Source organism: Phyllobates terribilis, unplaced genomic scaffold, assembly GCF_046119375.1.
Source record: "Phyllobates terribilis strain yellow unplaced genomic scaffold, ASM4611937v1 Scaffold_1__5_contigs__length_1240528914, whole genome shotgun sequence".
NCBI classification, from domain to species: Eukaryota; Metazoa; Chordata; class Amphibia; order Anura; family Dendrobatidae; genus Phyllobates; species Phyllobates terribilis.
The window spans coordinates 1,019,574,892-1,019,599,937 of record NW_027362761.1 but is presented as its reverse complement, the minus strand read 5'-3'; the positions used below and the strand labels follow the sequence as shown (position 1 = coordinate 1,019,599,937).

The following is a 25,046-nucleotide window of genomic DNA, read 5'->3' as shown; positions in this document are numbered from 1 at the left end:
TCCATTCTTTAATTAAAACAGATACTGCTGGTGACTCATTGTCTCTCTCCCGTTTACTTGGAAACTGATTTTGGTCCACATAAAGTAGTATTCTACCAATTATCTGATCTTCCCGTTGTGTTCTACGGATTTTCCATTTTGGTAGCTGTTGAATAGCCTGGGGGTGATCTTGTTCCTTTGCTTTTTTGGTGGTTTCCACCGTCAATGGACACCACAATGGTGTGTCTTCCTCCTAATAAGCTTGTACTGCTTGGGTAGTGCTCTCAATTGCTTCCAAACTGACTTCCTCCAAGCATTCTTGCATGAACTCCTCAGGCTCTAGTGGCATTCTTGACAATCCATTAGCATCCGTATTGCATTTTTTTGGCCTGTACTTGATGCTGAAATTGAAGTCAGCTAGTTCAGTGACCCATCTCTGAACCGTTGCATTCAGTTTGGCTGTAGTAAGGACATAGGTCAAAGGGTTGTTGTCAGTGCACTCCTCAAACTCTTTGCTGTAGTAATGATAATCTCTAAATCATTCACCGATAGCCCATTTTAATGCCAGGAACTCCAATTTTCCAGAATGTACATGGTAATTCTTCTCGGCGTCTGTCAGCGTTCTAGAACGGTAACCGATGACTATCATTTTTCCATCTTGATGCTGATACAGGTCAGCTCCCAGTCCAACTTGAGAAGCTTCACAATGAATAACAAATGGTAAATTGAAATCAGGATATCCCAAGATGGGTGGTTTTACCAGGTAGTCTACTAGCCCTTCCAATACCTCCTGGTGGTCTGCTGTCCAGAGAATGGGCTGTTGGAATGAAACGGCGTTGTTTCATTTAAGCCCGGTCCTACCCGCATTCTTCTTTTTCTCCATGGGTGTTGTTGTCTCTGTCATCCCCCCTAAGAGGAGGTATAGTGGGGCGGCAATCCTGGAGAAGTTCCGAACGTAAGTACAATAATTGGAGAGGAATTTTAATATCTGCCTCAACTCCCAGACGGTAGAGGGCCCCTTGTCTTTTAAGGCCAGTACCGGAGCCATTTTTGCTGGGTCCATGGTATATACTTCTCCAGACACAATTTTCCCTAGAAATCGGACTTGTCTTTTGAACAGTTCACACTTCTTTGGGGTCAACTTAACTCCGTGTTGTTGATACCATTGTAATATGGTCCTCACGTGTTCAACATGCTCCCAGAAGGTTTTGCTGTGTACCACATTGTCATCCAAGTATGGCTGGCAGATATGGTCCCACAATCCTTCTAAACATGTCTCCATGCTCCTCTGGAATTCTGCTGGAGCTGAACTGAGCCCAAACGGTAGTCGGATCCTCTCATATAATCCCCACGGTGTGATGAATACTGTCAATGGTCTACTGGATTCTTCGACAAACCCTTGGTCGTATTCCTTACCCTGATCGAGGACAGAGAACCAGGTGCTTCCTGATAGGCTATCCAGCATATCTTGGATCTTTGGTATCAGGTGTCGATCAGGTACTGACTTTCGGTTTAGTTCCCGGTAATCACAACAGAGTCTCAGTGTACCGTCCTTCTTCCTAACACTAACACACCTGGCAATAGGAGAGGAATATGACGACTTTGACTTTTGGACCCAACCTCTGTTGATGAGATCTTGTAAATATTCTTTCACTTCACGGTGTAATGGTTTTGGCATTCTGGTTACTGGGGTTGTGTCTTTCAAATTGATTTTCAACTGCAACGATGGGATACAGCCTATATCAGAGTCATCTTTAGAGAACGCATGACACTCTTCTCTCAGCATCTGTTTTGCAGCCGCTAGACCTTCAGCACACAAGTGTTCCAGGGGTATTGGGGGACCCAGGACTCCGAGGTGGGTCGTACAATTTCTTCCCCAGGGCAATTCCTGTTCCTTGGTGGGGAGACTGAATTCACTGTAGACCCCTGGGTGGGTCTCACACTGGCTGGATATATATTTTTAATGGTTTCGATGTGACCAAACACAGTCTTTGGATCCAGTCTAATTTTGTGACTCGTAGTATTCATCACCGGTATTGTCACTTTAACAAACCCACCAGTAGGAATCGTAAGCACAGTGTCACCTTGAACTAGGCCTTCCGGAAGTTCTGAGGAGTCTTTTGGCACGAACAGTCTTTTCTTGACTTTTCTCCACCTCACCCCCACCATTTGGTTTGCAGGGATGATGGTTGGGCGCCAGCCTAGCTTGACTTCTTTTAGGTCCATTGTATTCTGTGCTTTCTTTACTCTATGGATCACGTTTTCCACCACGGTGATGGGTATGGCAAGCAATGTGGCAATTGCATCCACCACCAGTATCCCTGACTTGTGTTTCGTGATGACTTCACTGATTACATTATAACCCAAGATAGGATCCTCTGCCACGTTCTGATCACTGGACACGAGAAAAGGTACCAAGAGGTCAATGGTGTTGCTGTTCTTTGTGGCCCTGAGTTGGAAAGTCACTTCCACCCAGCCTATGAAAGGGATTGTGGTCTGGTTGACGGCTTTGCCGTGGAGTTCCTCTGGTCCCAATAGTTCTTTTAGTGACCGAAGGCTAGTGTGTGTCAGGTAGCACCTTCTCCATTTTTCATTTAAAAGGCTCGCTTGGGCTCCTGTGTGCTTTTACTAGGAGTCCATCTAGCTGGCAGTGTATAAAGCACCTTTCACCAATTAGGTTGATGAGGCTATCTTTACTGACTGAGGAATCCTCCTCCCAGGAGTATATCATTTGACTTCTGCACTGGGCATTAAGTAACTGATGCCCCGTCTCCCTTGCAGCTGTTGTAGACGGGAACACACTTGGGGATAGTACTGATGCAGCCGTTTTACCTCATGCACTGTTCTGGGGTTTGGTGAGATTTGGATTTGCTTCTGGGGCCTCCTCCGTGTCGCGGTTATCAGTCGCCCCGCACTGGCAACCTCCTGTCTTTTAACCCAAACGACCGCAGCCATTGGCACTCCTTGGCATAATGTCCTTCCTCACCACATCTTAGCCAGTGGACACATACCGTACACTGATATAATAAACAGCACGCTTCACAAGCCGGGTATCTTCTGTTTTGAAACCCACTCCTGGGTCTGAGGAATACAGGTTCTGGCCTGAAATGAATCAACTTTTTCACCTCAATCAACTCGGCTCGCAGTTCTCCTATTAGTTCCTCCCAGTCAGCGCTGGCAGGCCTCTCTTTTGTCGGTAATTTAAGGTTCCTTCTCGGAGGTGGCACTGGAGAGTCTCTATGATGATCTTCGGACTGGCCACTGGGAGTCTCCAACTTCAGCTGACTCATTTTGGTGATTTTAGGAGCAGAGTCTTTCTTTAATTTCTGTTTGCTCTCTGTATCCAAACAAGTGGCCTCACTCATTTTTTCAATTAGGACTTCATTCAAAATGCCAGGATCTTCGAGGTACTGTTTCAGCTGCAACTTAATATCTTTGCTGATTAATCCCATTCCCAATGATCTGAAGAACTTCTTATGGACTAGTCCAGCATCAAACTTCTCTTCCACTTCTACATCTCTGCATGCAAATGACAGTCTATCCTTCAGTTCAATTGATCTGAACAAGAAACTTTGGGGTGATTCATTATTTTTCTGTGAGAGGTTAATGAGTCGGTGGAACAATTCTGAAGTACTCTCTTTTTTATAGTGTCCTTTTAAAATCATCTTCAGCTGTGGCAAGGTCAATTGACTCTTCATTTCTAGCACACTACGGAGGTTCAGTCCTGGGCTGATCGCTTTCACCACCCCCTCAACGATCTCATCTGGCTGGCAACCTTCCTGTACTCTTGTATCGATCTGGTGCAACAAGTTCATATAAGACAGTTTCTCTGTCTATTCACACTCTCCAATCTGTCCCAGGATCTTGAATTCTTTCCTTATGGTGATTTGTGGTGTTAGAGAGGACTGTCTCCCTGATATATCTAACCCGAGCAGGTTAAAGGTCCTGTCTGAGTCTCTCACCTGTTCAGAGGTTTTGGTCGATTCCTGCAAGGCTGTTGATAGGGCTTTGAATTGTTTTTTCAATTCCTGTAGTTCAGTATGTGGACTGAGATTCCCGCTTTTGGTAATTGGTGCCGGCCCTCCATCCTCCAACTTCAACCACTTTTCCTCTTCTCCCTGTACATGCTAATTCCCGCTCAGGATTCGCCGTACGGGCCACCAATGTTACGCGCATGCCACTAGGTTCAGATAGGGGCGAGACAGGTTACATGAATTCTTTGGAATCCTGGGGGAACCGTTACTCAGGGCGACCATAGATCATGTGCTGCAGCTTCTCTCAGGCACACAGGGGTATTGACCCTCAGGCACAGACACGTAGGTTGTTTCACTTGCTGACCAGACACTCTTGACAAGAGTCCTCATAAACGGTAGAACAGTAGCATTTAATAAGAAGCCGCACAGCCAGTGCAAGTTAAGTCTTATGAGCAACAGGCTCCAGTAACAAACAGTACATTTTCCTTAGCAGCACAGCAGTTCAAAGCCTTCCCAGTAGTACAGGACAGCACAGTTCTAATGCAAAGGCAGATTAATGAACACGGCATTCTTTACAGCACAGTGAGATGGAGGAGGGGGGAGGGTTGGCTGAGGGAGATGATCCCTGTGACACCATTTCTTCCAGACCTTATCTTTATGCCTGACAATACTCTGCACTGCTAGTTCAAGAACTCTACCTGACCTGTACTTAGCTTCACTCCTGACTGTAATCCTTTTCACTTGCAGGGGCACTTCTGTGAGATACAGATCACACACACCACCTTTCTCTTCCTCTTCAGCTCTAGCCAAACAGTAAACAACTTCCCAACAATCCCCCTGGGGCTCTGCTAAAACACTCCCCTTCTCCTGTGACTGTGTTAACCCCTCTAATTGCTGGATGCTTTTAAAGCACCAGCACTACTTCTGCATGTCACACTCTGCAAAAGCACTACTTCTGCATGTCACAGCTGCTTATCACTTCCATCAATGGCTGCAAAAGTCCTATCCCCTCAGTGAAAGGTGAGGAGCTTATAAATCTTATATCCTATTGTATAAAAGGCAGAAGAAGTTTTATGCTGCAGCCAATTGTCTTACAGACACACACAAAGGATAATAGGAAGAAGAATTGGAACATGGCTAAAATCCTGAAATGCACACAGATTTCTGTTAGACTCACCTTTGTGACATGGACTCACCAAGCTGAAGATCAGAGTGGTAACACAGACCCAGGGAATTTGTGCAGATGGCCAGAGATAACGTGGAGGAACCAGGACTCTGATACTCTGGATTCACAGGACCAGGAAGCCAGAAGAATAGTGAAATCTTGGTCCGTGGCAGTACACAGAGGAAGCCAGAGGAACCACAGCTGTATTTGCAAGGATGAATGTGACGCGCCCCTGGGCCTGCTGTGTCGCGCCGCGTCTTGCGCACGGGGGCTTACCCGGAACCGGATCAGATGAGGGTTGTAGTCTCCGAGTGGCGGGGACCCGGTCCGTGCCCAGGGGGTCAGACTCAGTGTGTGGCAGTCTTGATAGATGTTATTTGAGTGTCGACTACGCCACCCGTTGATTTGCAGCTATGGAGCTGCCGCTGCAGGGCAGACCGCTGAGGCCGGTGTAGAATTGTGCAGCGTGATAGTATAACCCCCAACGGGAGGGGTATGGCCTCAGGGCAGCCGACGTGGAAGATGGGGGTAGCAGGAACCACTCAGAGACGGTGCGGTGTAATTCAGGGTCTTTACTGGTAACAACGATAGACCCTCCCGGAGTACTTGCTAGCGAACGGGGCCTGGTCAGTCCTTGAGCAGATGGGATCTCCCCTGGCCAGGCGGAGTTGTAGGCCTCCCAAACTGACTGTACTCTTCTGGCTACCTTGCTAGAAGCGGATATAAGTAGCCCACGTCCCTGAGTGTACCGTGTGGTGCTCACCCGTATGGCCGGTGACTCGGGGCCTTCTATTGGCTTCCGCTCCACGATGGCGGTGCTGGTCCCACACGTGTGACCGTGCCTTCGGGTTTCTGGGCCTGAGGACCTGAAATCCCCTGCCGGTCGGCTTCTGCTGCTGGGTAAGAGTTAGTCCCCACAGCCTCGGACGCCGGGTCCGGTAAGAAAGCTTCTCAGTCAGGGCGAGCTCTGCAGCTGCCAGCCCCTGACTCGTAGTAGTATTGCTCCCACTGAGCTCCAGCTGTTTCTTCCTATGACTCTCTCTTGTCTCTACTCTCCTGGACTCCTAACCCTGCTTCAGCCCCGGGTTTATATAGGGGAAGTTCTTCCCCTCCCAAGACTGGGCAGGAGGTGTGGCATGCACAGGATCCCTGACCAAAGGACCTCCCACCTGCTCTCAGACATAACATCTCTATCACTGTGGCAACCAGACCCCTGGGGTGTCACATTCCCCCCTAGTGAAATTTAGTACTCCGGGACTAAACATATTTTAGAAAAACATAACAAGATAAAAACAATAATAATACAATAAGAAAAACATATAAAGATGGTTACGGCATGTCCGTAACCGGGTGCAGTCTTTGAAGAAAAGCAAGGTGTCCATTTCACCAAAACAGGGAGACGTAACCAGGTAGGGGTTTGTCCTACCCCGAGTCCTTAACAGTCTTTAGTCCGTCCTGGGTTACGCTCCAACTATGTACAAGGATTCCCGGTAAATCCACCAAGGACTCCTACAAATAACTAGAAACACAAAATTATACACAAGCAACAATACACAGGTAAACATAAATAAAACAATTTATACACTTCAAATCCTCCACCGTGCGGGTAACTGGCCTCTAGTGGCCCTAGTGGACCTACGGAGCTGACTGTCTAGCCCTGAACTACAGGGTGTAGGAGCTGTCAAGGGTAAACTGGGCAGCTGTCTACCGGCTCTTTGGCTCACTAGGGGTACGGCAGGCTCACTATAAGCAGAGGGTTGATCCTCCTGTTCTGCTTGTGTGGAGTCTTCTGCCTCCTGGACCGGCTGCTCTTCCAGCTCTACCTGTTGCTCCGTAGGCACTTGGGATGCTGGTTGAAGGAACGTGAGGACGGGTACCACAACTGCACCATTGACTTGAGTCCAGGACCGAGGGAAGTCTCCGAGCACAGTACTAACCATATCTTCCCTTTCCTCTACGGGTCGATGGTCTTCTTGTTCCTCTTCAGGGTTCCGTAGCTGTTCAGGACACTTCTTCAGGTGATCCCGGGATACAATGGCTATGGTCTCCCCTCCGTCTTTACTGATGGTACAGACTTTTGGGTTCTCGTGGCTTGAGGGCAGTACGGTGTACGGGTCCTTCTCCCACTGGTCGTCCAACTTGTGGAGCCGTCTTTTCCTCTTCAAGACCTGCTCTCCGGGTACCAGGGGAACAGCGGGAGCATACTGGTTGTAAGTTTTCTCTTGTCTTTCCCTAGCCTGACAGAGACTTCGCTCCACGCTCTCCTGTACTTTCCGGTACTGCTGCTGCCTCTCTGTGTCCCAGTCTGCTTCTGGTGAAGTGTCCTCGGGTGTCAGGACTCCCATTTCCAGGTCAACAGGTAACTTACCAGGTCTCGCCCTCATTAGGTAAGCCGGGGTACAGTTGGTGGAACCTACCGGGATGTGGTTGTATAGGTCCACCAGATCGGGCAGCTTCTCAGGCCACAGACTGCGTTCTTCCAGGGGCAACATTTTCAGGAGATCCATTACCACCTGGTTCATTTTCTCACAAAGTCCATTAGTTTGCGGATGATAGGGTGTCGTCCTTATCTTCCGGCAGCCATACAGATTGCAGAATTCCTGGAAGACCTCCGCTTCAAAGGCAGGTCCCTGGTCCGTCAGCACTTGGTCCGGGTACCCGTGTGGACGGCAGAAGTGCTGCTGGAAGGCTCTAGCTGCTGTTTGAGCCGTTAAGTCCTTAACGGGGACGACAACCAAGAACCGGGAGTAATGATCCACAATGGTTAACGCGTAGACGTAGCCACTTCTGCTTGGGGTCAGTTTTACATGATCCAAGGCTACCAGTTCCAACGGCTGCCGGGTGACGATGGACTGCAGGGGAGTCTTCTGGCTGGCACGGTCCTTCCTTCTTAGGTTGCATGGGCCACAGTCTCTGCACCACCTCTCGATGGTTCCCCTCATGCCTACCCAGTGGAACCGCCCACGCAGCAGGAACTCCAGCTTCTTCCATCCGAAGTGTCCAGCCCCGTCGTGGTATGCCTCCATCACCATGGCTGCGTCTCTCCGTGGCACCACTACTTGCCAGATTAGTTCATGCGTCCGGGAGTTAACCATTCTGCGGCACAACTTCCCCTTGTAAAGGAACAGTCGACTCTTCTCAGCCCACAGTTGCTTGGCTTCCTCCGGAGCGTCTGGGTCAAGGCGAGCCTCTGGCCGAGTCAGCATCTCCTTTACCAGCCGGACGGCAGGGTCACTGTCTTGCGTTTCCTCCCAGTTGTAGTGAGGCAAGGGGTTAAACGTAGCGGCTTGCTTACTCCTTACCCGATGGGAATACTGGATAGTCCCATGACGGTGGAACGCGGGGAGTTCGACTTCTTCCAGTCCCTCTGGATCTTCTCCTACGTCCGGTAGGTTTGGCATCCTGGACAGGGCGTCCGCGTTGGTATTGGAGCGTCCTGCCCGGTATTTGATTGTGAACTCGTAGTTGGACAGACGGGCCATCCATCTCTGCTCTAGGGCACCGAGTCTTGCCGTGTCCAGGTGTGTCAACGGGTTGTTATCTGTGTACACGGTGAACCGGGAAGAAGCGAGGTAGTGCTTAAAGCGTTCGGTGACTGCCCACACCACTGCCAGGAACTCTAGCTTAAATGAGCTGTAATTCTCAGGGTTTCTTTCGGTGGGTCGCAGTTTTCGGCTAGCGTAAGCGATTACTCGTTCTTTCCCCTGCTGAATCTGGGACAGTACGGCTCCTAGCCCGATGTTACTGGCGTCGGTGTAGAGGATAAAGGGCTGGCTATAATCAGGGTATGCCAGGATTTCATCCCCCGTGAGGGCCATCTTCAGCTGGCGGAAGGACTCTTCTTCCAGCTTCTCCCATCTGAAGGGTGGCTTCTGGTTCTTGGCCTTCCTGGACTGGCCTATCAGGAAGTCCTGCATAGGAGCTGCCTTTCTGGTGAAACCGGGAATAAACCTTCGGTAGTAGCCTACCAACCCGAGGAACTGCCTCACTTCCTTTACGCTGGAGGGGCTTGGCCATTCCTTAATTGCGGTGATCTTATCAGGGTCGGGAGCCACTCCGTCAGCACTCACCACGTGTCCCAGGTACTGCACCTTTGGCTTCAGGAGGTGACAATTAGAGGGTTTCACCTTCAGGCCATAACTTGCCAGGGCTTCGAACACTTCCGCCAGGTGTTTCAGGTGGTCCTCATAAGTCTTGGAATATACGATGACATCGTCCAGGTATAGCAGGACCGTCTCGAAGTTTCTGTGTCCCAGACAGCACTCCATTAATCGTTGGAAGGTTCCTGGTGCATTGCAGAGTCCGAACGGCATACAAGTAAACTCGCTAAGTCCCATCGGGGTGGTGAATGCGGTCTTCTCCCGGTCCGCCTCTGCTACAGGAACCTGCCAGTACCCGCTAGTGAGATCCAAGGTAGAGAAGAAGTTAGCAGATTTTAAAGCAGCCAAAGACTCCTCTATCCTTGGTAAGGGGTACGCATCCTTGTGTGTGATTCGGTTGATTTTCCGGTAATCTACACACATTCTCATGGTGTTGTCTTTCTTTTTGACTAAGACTAGTGGGGCTGCCCAGGGGCTACAGCTATCCTTGATTACCCCAGCCTCCTTCATGTCTCTAAGCATCCCCTTGGCGTGTTGGTAGAGCGCAGGGGGTACGGGTCGATACCTCTCTTTTATGGGAGGATGGTCTACCGTGGGGATGTGGTGTTCCACCCCCTTGACTCGCCCGAAGTCTAACGGGTGTTTACTAAACACTCTCTCGTACTCTTGAACCACCCGATAGACTCCCTGTTTCTGATGGGAGGGAGTGGAGTCAGTACCCAAATGTAGTTGCTGACACCAATCCTCCATTATTTTCTTAGAGCCGTTACCTTCCTCCGGGTGAGATGGAGGCAAGGGTTCCACAGACTGTATAGAATTTTGGTTGATGGTGTATAATTTGGCTAGCGTGGCATACCGGGGTAGGTACACTTCCCTCTTCCCGATATTTATTATGCGAACGGGCACCCTCCCATGGCGTACATCAACTACCCCCCGGGCTGTCAAAATGGTGGGCCTACTGTCTGAGTAGACTGGCTCTACCATGGCCTGGTAATCTCTACCTCTCAGACCAATAGCTGCCCGGCACCAAATCATCATTTCACTTTTCGGGGGTATGGCAATAGGGAAAGGGTCACACATTCTTACACTACCAATCTCACCGCCGGAGAGTTCCACCTGTTGCCGTCGCATCAGTGCCCGGATCTCTTTCTGGAGCACTCGCTGCTGGCCGGAGCTGGCGTTCTTGGCAACCTGCTGTAAAATGAAAATCACCTCTGCAAGACAATTTTCAATCACATTAGTTCCTAGAGTTATCTTTGGGTGACTCTCACGCTTGTCAATGTCTACAATGATCAGTCCCTGTGCTGCCAGTTCGACTCTACCGATTTTAATGGTCATCTCTTTAAATCCGATCTGCGGCACGGGTTGACCATTGCTGGCAATAATACTCAAGTCGTCGTCAGGGTAGCGGGTTATATCCGAGTCATTCCAGTACTGCTTGAAGAGCACGTACGGGATGGTGGTGACCTGTGACCCGGTGTCCAGTAGGGCACTCATAGGAATGCCATCCAGTACCACAGGCAAGACTGGACGTCCTCCCACATATTTGTCGCGCCAGCTCGATGGGCCTGGTGATCTTTTTCCTGGGGGTTGGCCCTCTACCCCAGGTTGTGCCAGTTTAAAGGACAGTACCTTGCCATATGTCCGGGTTGATTGCAGCGGCGGCAGATGGGTTGTCCGTCCTCGTTGTATCGGTCGCTGGGTCTTCCTCTGGCCGGTGGGGTCCTCCTTGGTCGACGCCACGGGATGTCCTCTGGTCCGGATGCCAGCTGGATCTTCCCTGGAGCGGAAACCTGTAACGACTGCACAGTTCGGGTTAGCGCAGCAACGCTTTTAGCTAGCTCTTGGACCTGATGGTGCAGGTCTGGAGCCGGGTCATTGTTCAAAGCCTGCGCATCAGCCCCCACAGGCCCTGCCGACAAGGGCGCCGCCTCCTGGTGGTAAGTGATAGCTGGGCGCCTGTGGGTCACAACACCACCCGGTGCCGGTTCTCGGAGCACCCGGATGGCTCTGTCCTTGAACTGTGCAAAGTCCAGATGAGGATCCTGTAAGGCTATGGCCCGCAACTGGGTTCGGTGGACATTGCAATATAGTCCCTCTATAAATTGTTCGGTCAACAGCCTGTCCTCGTTTCCCACGCTGTCGGGGTCGGTCTGCTTAATGGCTCTCAGGGCCTCTTGTAGGTTTAGTGCATAGTCCCTTATACTCTCATGTGCTCGCTGCTTGCACCCATAGAATTTAAGCTTAATCTCGGCTGAGGTGCGGGTATCAAAGGTGTCCCTCAGCCGGGTTAGTATCCCTGCGACAGTCCTCCTCCCAGGTGGCCAGGACTTTACCTCCCTTTGGGCTGCCCCGGTTAGTTGGGCCACCAGGATGCTTACTTTTTGCTCTTCTGTGAGGGGGTACACCTGGAAGAGGCTATCCAGCTTTTCTCTAAAGTCATTCAGGGTATGTGACTCCCCTGAGTATTGGGGTAGCCAGGCTGCTCCCGGAATATAGGGCATGGTAAAAGGCATGACTGCAGCAGCGCTGGCGCTGGCGGGGGTTGAGGCAGTGAAGCTCTCCTCCGTATCCGACATCTTCCTCCCCCCTAGTGGACCGTGGCCTACCTTGCGATGATCCTCTTCCGTAGGCCGCGGCTCCGCAGTGGATCGTCAGGGTTGAGGACCTTCCGTCGCGCTCCTGTGACGTCGGCGTCTGCTGGGCTCCTTCCAGGACCTTACGCAACGTCCGGACGTGAGGCGGGGCTTCAGTTCTCGCGCGCTTTCGGAGTCCACGCCCCTCTTCTTCCCGCGCGGCGTCTTCAAGATGGCGTCCAACGGCGGGAAAACTCCACGGAAGGCGGGAAGAAGGCTGAAAATGGCGCCGGATGGTGGGAATCTTCACCGATGGCGGGAAGAAGGCTGAAGATGGCGCCGGATGGCGGGAATCTTCACCACTGGTAAGTTTGAACAGTCTTTTTCAGGCACGCAGTACCCGGTGGTTGCGGGCACGAAATCCTGCCGACTACGCCAAAAGTTGACGCGCCCCTGGGCCTGCTGTGTCGCGCCGCGTCTCGCGCACGGGGGCTTACCCGGAACCGGATCAGATGAGGGTTGTAGTCTCCGAGTGGCGGGGACCCGGTCCGTGCCCAGGGGGTCAGACTCAGTGTGTGGCAGTCTTGATAGATGTTATTTGAGTGTCGACTACGCCACCCGTTGATTTGCAGCTATGGAGCTGCCGCTGCAGGGCAGACCGCTGAGGCCGGTGTAGAATTGTGCAGCGTGATAGTATAACCCCCAACGGGAGGGGTATGGCCTCAGGGCAGCCGACGTGGAAGATGGGGGTAGCAGGAACCACTCAGAGACGGTGCGGTGTAATTCAGGGTCTTTACTGGTAACAACGATAGACCCTCCCGGAGTACTTGCTAGCGAACGGGGCCTGGTCAGTCCTTGAGCAGATGGGATCTCCCCTGGCCAGGCGGAGTTGTAGGCCTCCCAAACTGACTGTACTCTTCTGGCTACCTTGCTAAAAGCGGATATAAGTAGCCCACGTCCCTGAGTGTACCGTGTGGTGCTCACCCGTATGGCCGGTGACTCGGGGCCTTCTATTGGCTTCCGCTCCACGATGGCGGTGCTGGTCCCACACGTGTGACCGTGCCTTCGGGTTTCTGGGCCTGAGGACCTGAAATCCCCTGCCGGTCGGCTTCTGCTGCTGGGTAAGAGTTAGTCCCCACAGCCTCGGACGCCGGGTCCGGTAAGAAAGCTTCTCAGTCAGGGCGAGCTCTGCAGCTGCCAGCCCCTGACTCGTAGTAGTATTGCTCCCACTGAGCTCCAGCTGTTTCTTCCTATGACTCTCTCTTGTCTCTACTCTCCTGGACTCCTAACCCTGCTTCAGCCCCGGGTTTATATAGGGGAAGTTCTTCCCCTCCCAAGACTGGGCAGGAGGTGTGGCATGCACAGGATCCCTGACCAAAGGACCTCCCACCTGCTCTCAGACATAACATCTCTATCACTGTGGCAACCAGACCCCTGGGGTGTCACAAATGCACAGTATGAACAGAGTTCTATAACAGTTCGATAGCTTACTGCAACTGATGGGTCAATTCAGGAGATGGAAAGCAGAGGTTTGGCGGGCATGACTGAGGGCGTACAAGATCACAGAAATTTTGCAAGATAAATGAAAAATATGAACAGATTCATATAACATTTCCTTAGTTTATTACAACTGATGTCTTAATCCATGAGATGGCTAGCAGTGGGTTAACCGGCACTAGATGGGTTATTCCAAGGGATGGTTAGCAGAGGGTTAGGACTAAAGATATGTAGGGTCACTGAGGTTTTGCAAGATGAGGAGATCGTGGCATAAACCAAACAGTAACTGAACTAGAGTCTCAGTACTAAGACACCGGTGTGTCTCTAACTGGGCCTTTTGAGGCCAAGGGATATGATATCACAGGTACACGCCCGGCAACCTACAGAACCTGGTGTTGAGCACAGTAAAGGTTGGTGGTCAACAGGGATCGGAGCAAAACCCAGATCAGCTGGGACAGGCACATGACAATTTCTTCATAGATTTCTCTGTTTTATATGTAGTACTAGTTCGAATAAAATAAAATATAAAGAGTAGGTTAAGGGAGCAAGTGCCGAGATATTTTTTTCTTTACATTTTCTTTGTTTAGTGTTTCTTTGAGAATATACTCTTTCCATAGTATAAAATACATGTGCCTCCTGATCAAATATTTATGTCTGTTATTCAGAAATTTCTTCAACAAACATGAAGATTGGTCAAATTGATATACAGAAAATATTTCATGGCATATCCTTACAGAAGTTTAACAGAGCAACTTTTCGTTTTGCGTTAGATATTGCAAAGCATGACATCATTTTACTGCATACAGTCTGTCATGTTGTAATTTTATCCTGTGAAATGATGGTACATGCAGCCTGTAAAGGCCTATTTCTATAAGGCTATGTGCCCACGATGCAGAAATGAAGCAGAAAATTTCTGCAGCATTTCTGCATCTCCCTGGCAGAAAAAACGCATGCAGATTGTGCATGCGTTTTTCCTGCAGAATACATGCAGATTCACATGCGTATCCACATGCGTTAACGCATGTGTTTCCGCATGCGGACTGACAAGCACTTTCCAGGCGATAGCATCACTTGGAAAATGCTTGACAACTAGGTCACACTGTATAAATCCATGCTAACGGTATGGATTTATACAGTGTGACCGTAAAAATAAAAAAAATAAAGCTATACTCACCCCCGATGCCCCGGCGTGTGCTGTCGCGCTCGTCCTAGCTTCTTCCGGGTTGCCGGGCTATCGCGAGACACCCTGCGGTCACATGACCGCGACGTCATCTCAGGTCCTAGAAGGAGAAGCGCTGCAGGGGCCGCCGGACAGGTGAATATAAACTTTATTTATTATTTTATTCTTTTTTTTACAGGTACAATGGTACCCAGGTCTGGGTGAGAGTCTTGTCAAATGTACAGACGCGGATATTATGCGTCTCAATGCAAGTCAATGGCGGCGTTTCCGCTGCACTTCCGAAAAATTAATGAACATGCTACGGATTTATGAGCGTTGCAGAAACACTGCGGAAAAATCCACAGCATGTGCATTGACATTGCGGAATGCCTTTGGGGACCATGGGGTGCGGATTACCATGCGTTTTTGATGCGATTCCGCAGCGTAAACGCATGAAAAACGCATCGTGTGCACGCAGCCTAACAATTACGTTAACATTCCTTGTACTTCTTATCTTTTATATATTTTTCCATTATACTCTTTGCAATTTTTCACTTTTTTAGATACTTGCTATAATTGTTATACTAGAATTTTGAGATATTGTACAGCATTGACGACTGTCCATTGTTCATAAAACAATCAAAGAAAAGAAGTATCTTTTTTGAAAATTATTTATTTATTATGCTTACTTATATAACACCATCATATTCCGCAGCCCTTTACATACATTATCATCACTGTTCCCAATTTTCTATCAGTATGTCTTTGGAGTTTGGGAGGAAACCCACGCAAACATGGGGAGAATGCCTTACAGATGTTTTCCTTGGTGGGATTTGAACCCAGAACCTGAGCACTACCAAGCCACAGTGGTGCCCATAATATTGTTTATTGAATTGGTGAAAGACCCTTTCACATGAGCTGATAATCAGTGGTGCAAGAAACATTAATATTCAGTAGCTATAGCATATGGTTTTTGCGGATTGGAAATTTACTATGTACTTTTGTAATGTTTTCAATAACCAGTAGAGGGCAAAATAACCACTTATCCCAGTGACAGACCGCAGATGTCTTCTGACCTTTTTACTTTTATGGTTCTAATAATCCCTAATATAAGGGGAAAAAACTAGTAAAACCCCAAGAAGTATTTTATTTTTCTCAAATAGATAATAAAATTTATGGATGATAACTACAATACTATACAACATGAATAGTCAACACATGCTTTCATCTACAAACCAGAAAGTCTGGTACATTACAAATAAATCCTGAAATAATCCTGCACATAAATACATACATATATATATATATATATATATATATATATATATATATATATATATATATATTAAGGCCAAATCATGCAACGATAAACTATAGAATTTATAAGAAAAATGTATGTAGAGTTAGATTTTACAAAGACCCTTTATTATGCCTTCTGTAAAAAATGTAGGACAAGATTCAGATAAAATATATAATAGTTAAAGGTGAATGGCTAACAAAGATGGAACGGTTGGTTCATATTTACTATGGACCTTCAATATTAAATGTATGCAGGCAGATAAATGTAACATGTGTAACGACGCCAGGGAGTGGAATCCACCAAGCTCCATTCTAGGTGGGGTCAGAATATAAAAAGAGGCAGCAACCACACTTCATGATTAGTAGGAAGCAGAGTTACCAACTGTCCAGAACTTCTTGGACAGCCCGTAAAAATTCGGCACTTTTTTCCCTGTCTGTAAAACAATTTGATGACTTGAGAATCTTGTACAGATTGTGATGACTATTTTTATAATCATTTTACAGTATTGTTCACACAGAACGCAGCTAAGGTCTTCATAGCAGTATTATGGGCTGTGAATATTAATAATTTAGCATGGTTTTACAGTGTGTCTGTAAAAATTGTTTGCTGTCTATGATTTATTTTTTTTATAAGATGTCCAGAAAGAAATAAAAAAATCAAGCTAGCAATCCTGGTAGGAAGCATTTACAGTAGTTGGAGTGTGTGTGATAGAGTGCAAATAAGCCATATTGTGTGATTGTCTGAGTAAGAGCAGTGAAACGTTCTGAGACTAAGAGTGGACCTGATGTGGACCTGATGCCGACCGAAAAAAAAAAAAAAAGCTATGGCTCTTAGAAGAGGAGGTAAAAACTGGCTCTGGAGGGAAGGGATTAAAGAGGACCTATAAACAGGATAAAAGTTGCAAATTTTGGCCTTTACTAATTGGGGCGTTGTTCACAGAGTAATAAAGCAGAGCAGCCTAAAGACATCCAAAGAATCCTGTGAGCTGTAACCCCTTGGCAAAAAAAAAAAAAAATATAGCACTAAATAAAAAGGCCTTTATCTCTGGCATCAGCACAGTAGCTCAGTGGTTAGCACTGCAGCCTTGCAACATTGGGGCCCTGGGTACAAATCCCACCAAGGATAACATCTGCAAGGAGTTGTATGTTCTCCCCGTATTTGCGTGAGTTTCTTCCAGCACTCTGTAGACATACTCAGAGGGACCTTAAATTGTGAGCCCCAATGGGGACAGTGATGATGTCTGTAAGCGCTATGTAATATGATGGTGCTATATAATTAATTGGTTAAAAAAAAAATGTTAGCGTGCAAAGCTAGGTTTTATTGACTCCAATTTGGGGTACATAAGACTTTTTGATAGTTTTTAGGCTTTTTTTTAGGGAGATGTGGTGCTTTTCTTTTTCTCTTTATAACATTTACTGTATAGGTTAATTCATTTTAGATAAACAGGATTTTTACATTTATTTTACAACAGGGCAGTTTACAGCAGAATAAAGAGACTCAGTGAGTGGAACAAAGTAACTTTTTTCCTCCTGCTATGAGACCTGTGAGCAAATATGTCATGCTAGCATGCTAGTTCACAATGCTGCTCCTCATCCTGACAAGAACTTGTTCTACTATATAGTAATTCAGAGGCATCTGTCTCCAGCAACCCAACAGCTTGTAGCCTGAAATAGATGACGGTGGCCATCTTGGTTTACTATGTTGGAGAACCCCTTTAAATTAAATTAGTAAAGGTTATAATTTAGGTGAGTCTATTACTGCAGTGATATATTATTGATTACTTGGACTAAATGAAAACAGCAATGTGTCAATGCTTATAGATTGAAATCTCTTCCAAGCAGGGTCCTCAATCCTCTTGTTTGAAATGGTGAATTATGTGTTAGGTCTCATTTAGATGTCAGTCTTTCTCGTATGATTGCCATCTGTGGTTTTCACAGATAGCACTCGTAACAATGATAGTCTATGGTCGATTTTTTTTCCTGGACTGAGTGTTCCATCCAAAAGCATGGAGACTTCTCCAATATTAATCTGAGTTGAATCAAAATCGCCATTGCAAGTCTATGGGTTAGGGTCCAGTCAAACAGCAATATTACTCACGCGAGAATCGCATTGCAATCTTCGGGCTGGCTGTCAGCTCTCCTGACCTGAGTGTGATAGCACGTATTTCTTTGTAGTTGTCACGCTCAGGTCTGGAGAGCTGTCGGGCCGTCCGAGGATTGTATTGTGATCCTCGCACGAGTAATATGGTGTCTGACTGCGCCCTTAGTGAAAAAATCGGACAGCACATAGATGACATCCTTGTGCTATCCGTTTTTCGTGGACTAATAGGAGAAGCTGGAGAAACTTTTCTTTCCATGCGAGAAAAACTGATGAAAATTGGACCAGACTCTGATGACACTCTGATGAAAATCTGAAACTGATCAAAAACATTGATGAAACTTGGACCGTTTATCTTGTAAGAGAAAATTGACATATGAATAAGCACTTACTTTGTAATATTTGATATTATTGCACATGTTCCCTCTGAATTGTACAGTGGTGTGGATTATGTTGTTCTATATAAATAGAATAATTATTGTTAGTGACATGCACCTAAAATAGATTAGAAAGGGGGGTGTTATCATCAGAATTTGTGCTGCATTTTCAGAGTTCCAATCTGTAACTTAAAGTGATCATATCTTAACGAAGAAATAAGATGTTAAAAAATATGACTGAGGAATGACTGACCTTTGCCCCCTTCTTAACCACCCAAATAACCCCTTAATCTTTTATCTTATTTTTGCCCCTGCCCTCCCCCTATCAATAATGACAGACATCAGTAGATTTGGAAGAAATGGCCTCAACAGCCTTTATTTAATATTAACATTAACCATATTTATATTCATTATCATATTATTATGAAACTTGACCTGAATATCAGGAAAGGGTCTTTGGAAGACAACAATTAAAACCCTGGCACCATCAGCGGCTCCTCTTTGCCCCCAACCGCAACATGCCAATTCTGGGGCCTTCCTAGTGAATCATGCTCCTTACAATTTTCCCTCTAAGACCTTAGCCCAGTAGGAACCACCACAAGTATTCCTTACCATTTACAAAAGGGGGAAGGTGAGCCTCCCAAAACAGGTCCCCTTCCCCCTTCACAATACCACCACACTGTCTTGCCAGCTGCCATGACATAATGCCAGACACCAAGTAGCCACACCATACCCAAATCAGGGCCTTAACCTACATCACAATACTATAAAATCACATTAAGGGAGGGTAGGCGAGACACTCATCCACCAACGGACTGCCTCTGCACTGTCCAGGGGGCCCTAGGTGCCCCAGTTCCAGCAACCAATCAGGTATAGCCTTTAGTAACACCACTTCCTTGGTACATGCCACCCCTCTACCAATAACCCTGCCTTATGAAAAATGCCGTCTTAGGATCCATAATAGCTTATGCCACAAAATGGTATTTTTTACAAAACTCTGCCTAGTCAAGCCTCCTAATCACAGAGTCCTACCTTTTAGCCCCTTTGAGTCATAGCCCTGTTTTCTTATTTATAAAGTTCACTAAGTAGTAAGAGCTTTTTTAATTCTGTATGGTCAATAATATGGATTTTTTTTACTTACAGAAAAAAATTTGCACTTGCAGACAAATCATTTTAAGGTGAAGAAATTGAATAAGAAAAAGAAGAAAAGGAAAAGCTCCAACAGTGTTGGGGTAGTAGAAGTAGTATAGAGTGATGGAGCACACTGGAGATGGGACCAGTCTGGTAATTGCAAGGGATATGGGAAATGGCTGCCTGGAGTCATATAGATGAAGGATGAGTTGGACTAAAAACTGACCACTGATGGGTCAAGACATCAACCAGACATAACTATAATAAGAGATGACAGACTGCATCCCAGACAAGTGGCTCTGGCACCTTTGATTCCTTCTCTTCATGACCTTCAAACAAAGTCTTGCCTCATCTCAATCACGCAAACAGCAGAATCCTCAGATAAAAGAAATGTTATTCAGTCACTCTTATAGAGAATATTTAGTAATTTAATTCCTTTCAAATATTTATTATGCTGAACAAACTTACAAACAATGTAGGAATACTTTAATTTTCTATTGCAGTCAAATTACTTTTAACTTATCAAATTCTGTAGATTAATAAATGTTTAATTATGATGCTACGCATCCATTTTTCACTATGTAGAAGAATGGATTTAATTATTTTGCAATTTATTCTATAAATGTCTGGCAATGAAAGCAAGTTACACAAATAATGAATAAAATGCAAGGTCATTAATATTATTTGATCTTTATTACATTTTTATTGTTTTGATCTTAGTGTATTAGCCATTCCTCATCTAATAGTATGATATTTCACAGCACTTTCCAAACACAATTTTTATTCAGATGAACCCTTTCCCACATCAGTGATTACAATCATCATGCATATTTACACTTGGACCAGATAACTTACTCTCGTGATTTTTGAGTATGAGAAGAAAAGCCAAACTGAAAACTGGTACTATATATAACAAGCAAAAATAACCTTTAGGCTGTGTGCCCACGATGCGTTTTTTAAGCGTTTCCGCAGCGGCAATTCCGCTGCAGAAACGCTTAAAAAACGTTTGGTAGAAGGCCTGCCATGTTCCCCAATGATAATCCGCATGTGCTGTGCACATGCTGCGGAAATTTCCGCTGCGGATTATCATTGCGGAAAAAAATGCAGCACAACCAATTATTTTGTGGAAGCGCTGCATTGACTTGCATTGGAACGCATGGAATCCGCATCACTGGATCTGTACATGTGCATTCCATGTGTTTCAATGTGCGGATGGTACCCGGGTTTGGAGGAGAGGAGACTCTCCTCCGGATCCGAGTACCATAGAACCTGTAAAAAAAAGAATAAAATAAAAAATAAATATTATACTTACCTTCTGATGGCCCCCGGTGTCCTTGTCTTCGCTTGCCGGCAGATCGCGGTGGACTAAAGGACCTGCGCTGACGTCATTTAGTCATGTGACGGCAGGTCCTTCAGTGTACCGCGTGCTGCCGGCAAGCCAGTACAGATAGAATCAAGACTGCGGGGGCCATCAGAAGGTAAGTATATATTCATTTTTTTATTTTTTACCATTCTTTACGGTTACACTATATAAACCCATGCCGTTTGCATGGATTTATATAGTGTGACCAAGTTGTCAAGCACTTTCCAAGTGATGCTAGCATCGCTTGGAAAGCGCTTGACAACCCGCATGCGGAAATGCATGTGAAGAACGCTTCACTTCCGCTTGTCCCTGGCAGGAAAAACGCATGTATAATACGCATGCATTTTTTCTGCCAGGGAGATGCATTTCTGCATCGTGGGCACATAGCCTAAAACACGTGTTTCATACCTAAATACTTTTCATTGTCAAGTCATATTCTCCAGTGGGTACGGAAAGTATTCAGACCCCTTTACATTTTTCACTCCTTGCTTCATTGCAGCCATTTGGTAAATTCTAAAAAGTTATTTTTTTTTCTCATTAAAGTATACTCCGCACCCCATCTTGACTGAAAAAAAAACAGAAATGTAGAAATTTTTGCAAATTTATTAAGAAAGAGAAACTGAAATATCACATGATCATAAGTATTCAGACCCTTTGCTCAGTATTGAGTTGAAGCACCCTTTTGAGCTAGTACAGCCATGAGTCTTCTTGGGAATGATGCAACAAGTTTTTCACACCTGGATTTGGGGATCCTCTGCCATTCTTCCTTGCAGATCCTCTCCAGGTCCGTCAGGTTGGAGGGTGAACGTTGATGGACAGCCATTTTCAGGTCTCTCCAGAGATGCTCAATTGGGTTTAGGTCAGGGCTCTGGCTGGGTCAGTCAAGAATGGTCACAGAGTTGTTCTGAAGCCACTCCTTTGTTATTTTAGCTGTGTGCTTAGGGTCATTGTCTTGTTGGAAGGTGAATCTTTGGCCAAATCTGAGGTCCAGAGCACTCTGGAAGAGGTTTTCATCCAGGATATCTCTGTACTTGGCCGCATTCATGTTTCCTTCAATTGCAACCAGTCGTCTTGTCCCTGCAGCTGAAAAACACCCCCATAGCATGATGCCACCACCACCATGTTTTACTGTTGGAATTGTATAGGGCAGGTGATGAGCAGTGCCTGGTTTTCTCCACACATACCGCTTAGAATTATCACCAAAAAGTTTTATCTTTGTCTCATCAGATCAGAGAATCTTATTTCTTATAGTCTGGGAGTCCTTCGTGTGTTTTTGACCAAACTCTATGCGCGCTTTCATATGTCTTGCACTGAGGAGAGGCTTCCGTCGGGCCACTCTATCATAAAGGACTGACTGGTGGAGGGCAGCAGTGATAGTTGACTTCGTGGAACTTTCTCCCATCTCACTACTGCATCTCTGCCATCTATTCTGTATAGTGTATGGGGGGAATATAAACAAGAAAGGCAGGATAAAATGGAAGCACAATCACTCAGCACTCTCTCATGGAAATACACAAAGGATTATAAAGAGTAAAGCCCGAGGAGCAACAAAGTAATATAAAGACACCTAAGGAAAAAGGAAAGGGTAAACAAACACCGCTCACAACAACTTTTGAAATAACCGCTAAACCAGGACACGTCCACCTCTCCAGACCAGGATAGAGAAACTATTGCTGGCATCACCTGCAAAGCAGAGCCAGCTTAAATAGGGAAAGACAAGACATGACTGGTTCTCCTGCAGGATGTGACAAAAGGCAATTAACCCCTTTAAAGCCCATGACATACTAATACACGTCTGTGCCCTGGGACTTAAGAGCCTGACCCTTATTAGTACGTCATGGAGATCGCGCGCGCACACAGGCTGTGAGGGCGCGATCGCCGCTGGGTGTCAGCTGACATTAACCCCGCAATGCTGCGATCAAAGTCGATTGCAGCATTGCAGTGACTAAGGGGAGGTGATCGGTATACTCACCTCCTCTTCCGGCCTCCAGCGCTGTCTGCCGCGGCTTCCCGGGTGGTACCATGACGACCCGATGTCGTCATGACAACATCTGGGTCACCAGACAGCAGGAAGATTTTTTGGTCATGCGCAGTACATGACCAAACTATCTTCTCACTGTGCAGCGCTGACAGCCTGCATAGCACAGGGATGGTGCTCCATCCCTATGCTATGCAGGCGATCAGAATGAAAAAAGTGAAAGTCCCATAGTGGGACAAAATAAACAAATAAAAAAACTGTCAGAAAGTGTAAAAAAAATGAAAAAAATGTAAAAATATAAAAAAAAAAATAAAAAAAATAATCCACCAAAAATAAAAATATAATGTACCCATCAAGAAATATTATTATGAAAAAAAAAAAAAAAAAAGGAATAAAAGTACACATATTTGGTATCGCCGCATCCGGAACGACCTGACCTATAAAACTGTCCCACTAGTTAACCCCTTCAGTGAACACGGTAAAAAAGAAAATAAACGAAGCAAAAAACAATGCTTTATCGTCACATGCTTTATCATCAAACCACCAAACAAAAAATGGAATAACACGCGATCAAAAAGACGAATATAAATAAAAATGGTACCGCTGAAAACGTCATCTTGTCCCGCAAAAAACAAGCCACCATACAGCTCCATCATCCGAAAAATCAAAACGTTATAGCTCTCAGAATCAAGCGATGCAAAAAAAAAATGTTTTTCTATAAAATAGCTTTTATTGTGTAAAAGCGCCAAAACATAGAAAAACTATATAAATGTGGTACCGCTGTAAACGTACTGACCCGAAGAATAAAGCTACCTTATCAATTTTACCACACGCGGAGTAGAATAAAAAAGTAAAAAAAAAAACAATTCCTGAATTGTTGGTTTTTGTTTATTTTGCCTCCCAAAAGCTGGAATAGAAAGCGATCAAAAAATGTCATGTGCCTGAAAATGGCACCAATAAAAACGTCAACTCATCCCCCAAAAAACAAGCCGTCACATGACTCTGTCAGCCAAAATATGGAAAAATTATAGCTCTCAAAATATGGCGATGTAAAAACTAGATTTTACAAAATAAGTGTCTTTTAGTGTGTGACAGCTGTCAATCATACAAACCCGATATGATTCTGGTATCTCTGTATTCGCACCGACCCGAAGAATAAGGTCGTCTAATCACTTATACCGCACTAGGAACGGCGTAAAAAATAAACGCTAGGGCTGGGGTTGGGGTTAGGGTTGCGCTAATGTTAGGGTTGGGGTTAGGGTTGGGCTAGGGTAGGGTTAGGGTTGGGGTTAGGGTTGTTTTTTTTTTTAAAAGTAAAAAAAAAAAAAAAAAAAAAAAAAGATGACGATATGGCAACTAGTGTTGAGTGCAAGTGCTCGCTACTTGAGTTTGCATCGGGTGTTCGGGTATGCATTGAGTATCGCGGGTGCTCGAGTCTCTGCCTCATATGCTTCGCGACCAAAAAAACCTCGCGGGGATTGCCAGCCATGCATGAGCGATCCCCGCATGTTTTTTTTGGGGTGTCTAATAACCATGAAACCTGCGGGCGGGGACTCGAGCATTTCACTTGAGCACCCATGATACATGGTGCATACCTGAGTACCCGATGCAAACTCAAGTAGTAAGCACTTGCGCTCAAGACTAATGACAACTTATTCAATATGATGACCTAATGTTATCAAATTCTGTGTCGTACCTCTGGGTTCAAAATGTTAGCTATACGCCTTGATAAAATCCTTGAGGGGTGTAGTTTCCAAAATGGGGTCACTTATGGGGGGCTTCCACTATTTAGGCATATCAGGGGCTCTCCAAACGCGACATGGCGTCCGCTCTCGATTCCAGACAATTTTGCGTTCAAAGAGTCACACAGTGCTCCTTCCCTTCTGAACTCTGCCGTGCGCCCAAACACTGTATTTTCCCCACATATGGGGTATTGGCGTACTCAGGAGAAATTGCACAAAAGTTTTTGGGGTCCATTTTCTCCTCTTACCCTTGTGAAAATAAAAAAATTGGGGCTAAAACATCTTTTTTGTGGAAAAAGTTTGATTTTTTTATTTTCACGGCTCCATGTTATAAACTTCTGTAAAGGACTGGGGGTTCAAGGTGCTCACCACACATCTAGATAAGTTCCCTGAGGGGTCTAGTTTCCAAAATGGTGTCACTTGTGGGGGGTTTCCTCTGTTTAGGCACATCAGGGGCACATCCGCTAATTATTCAAGCAAATTTTACATTCAAAAAGTCAAATGGCGCTCCTTCCCTTCCGAACCCTGTCGCGCGCCTAAACAGTGGTTTTCCCCCACATATGGGGTATCTGCTAACTCAGGAGAAATTGCACAACAAACTGCATAGT

General features: G+C 46.1%; 1 long non-coding RNA gene across 1 annotated transcript in view; it reads left to right on the top strand.

The window, feature by feature from the left end:
* Window positions 1–20,049, top strand: part of LOC141157323 (uncharacterized) — a 62,640-nt gene extending 42,591 nt beyond the window's left edge. The window contains exon 2 of the long non-coding RNA XR_012247783.1: window positions 19,368–20,049. This is a non-coding gene — a long non-coding RNA (uncharacterized lncRNA). The remainder of the gene's footprint in view (window positions 1–19,367) is intronic.
* Window positions 20,050–25,046: the final 4,997 nt, after the last annotated feature.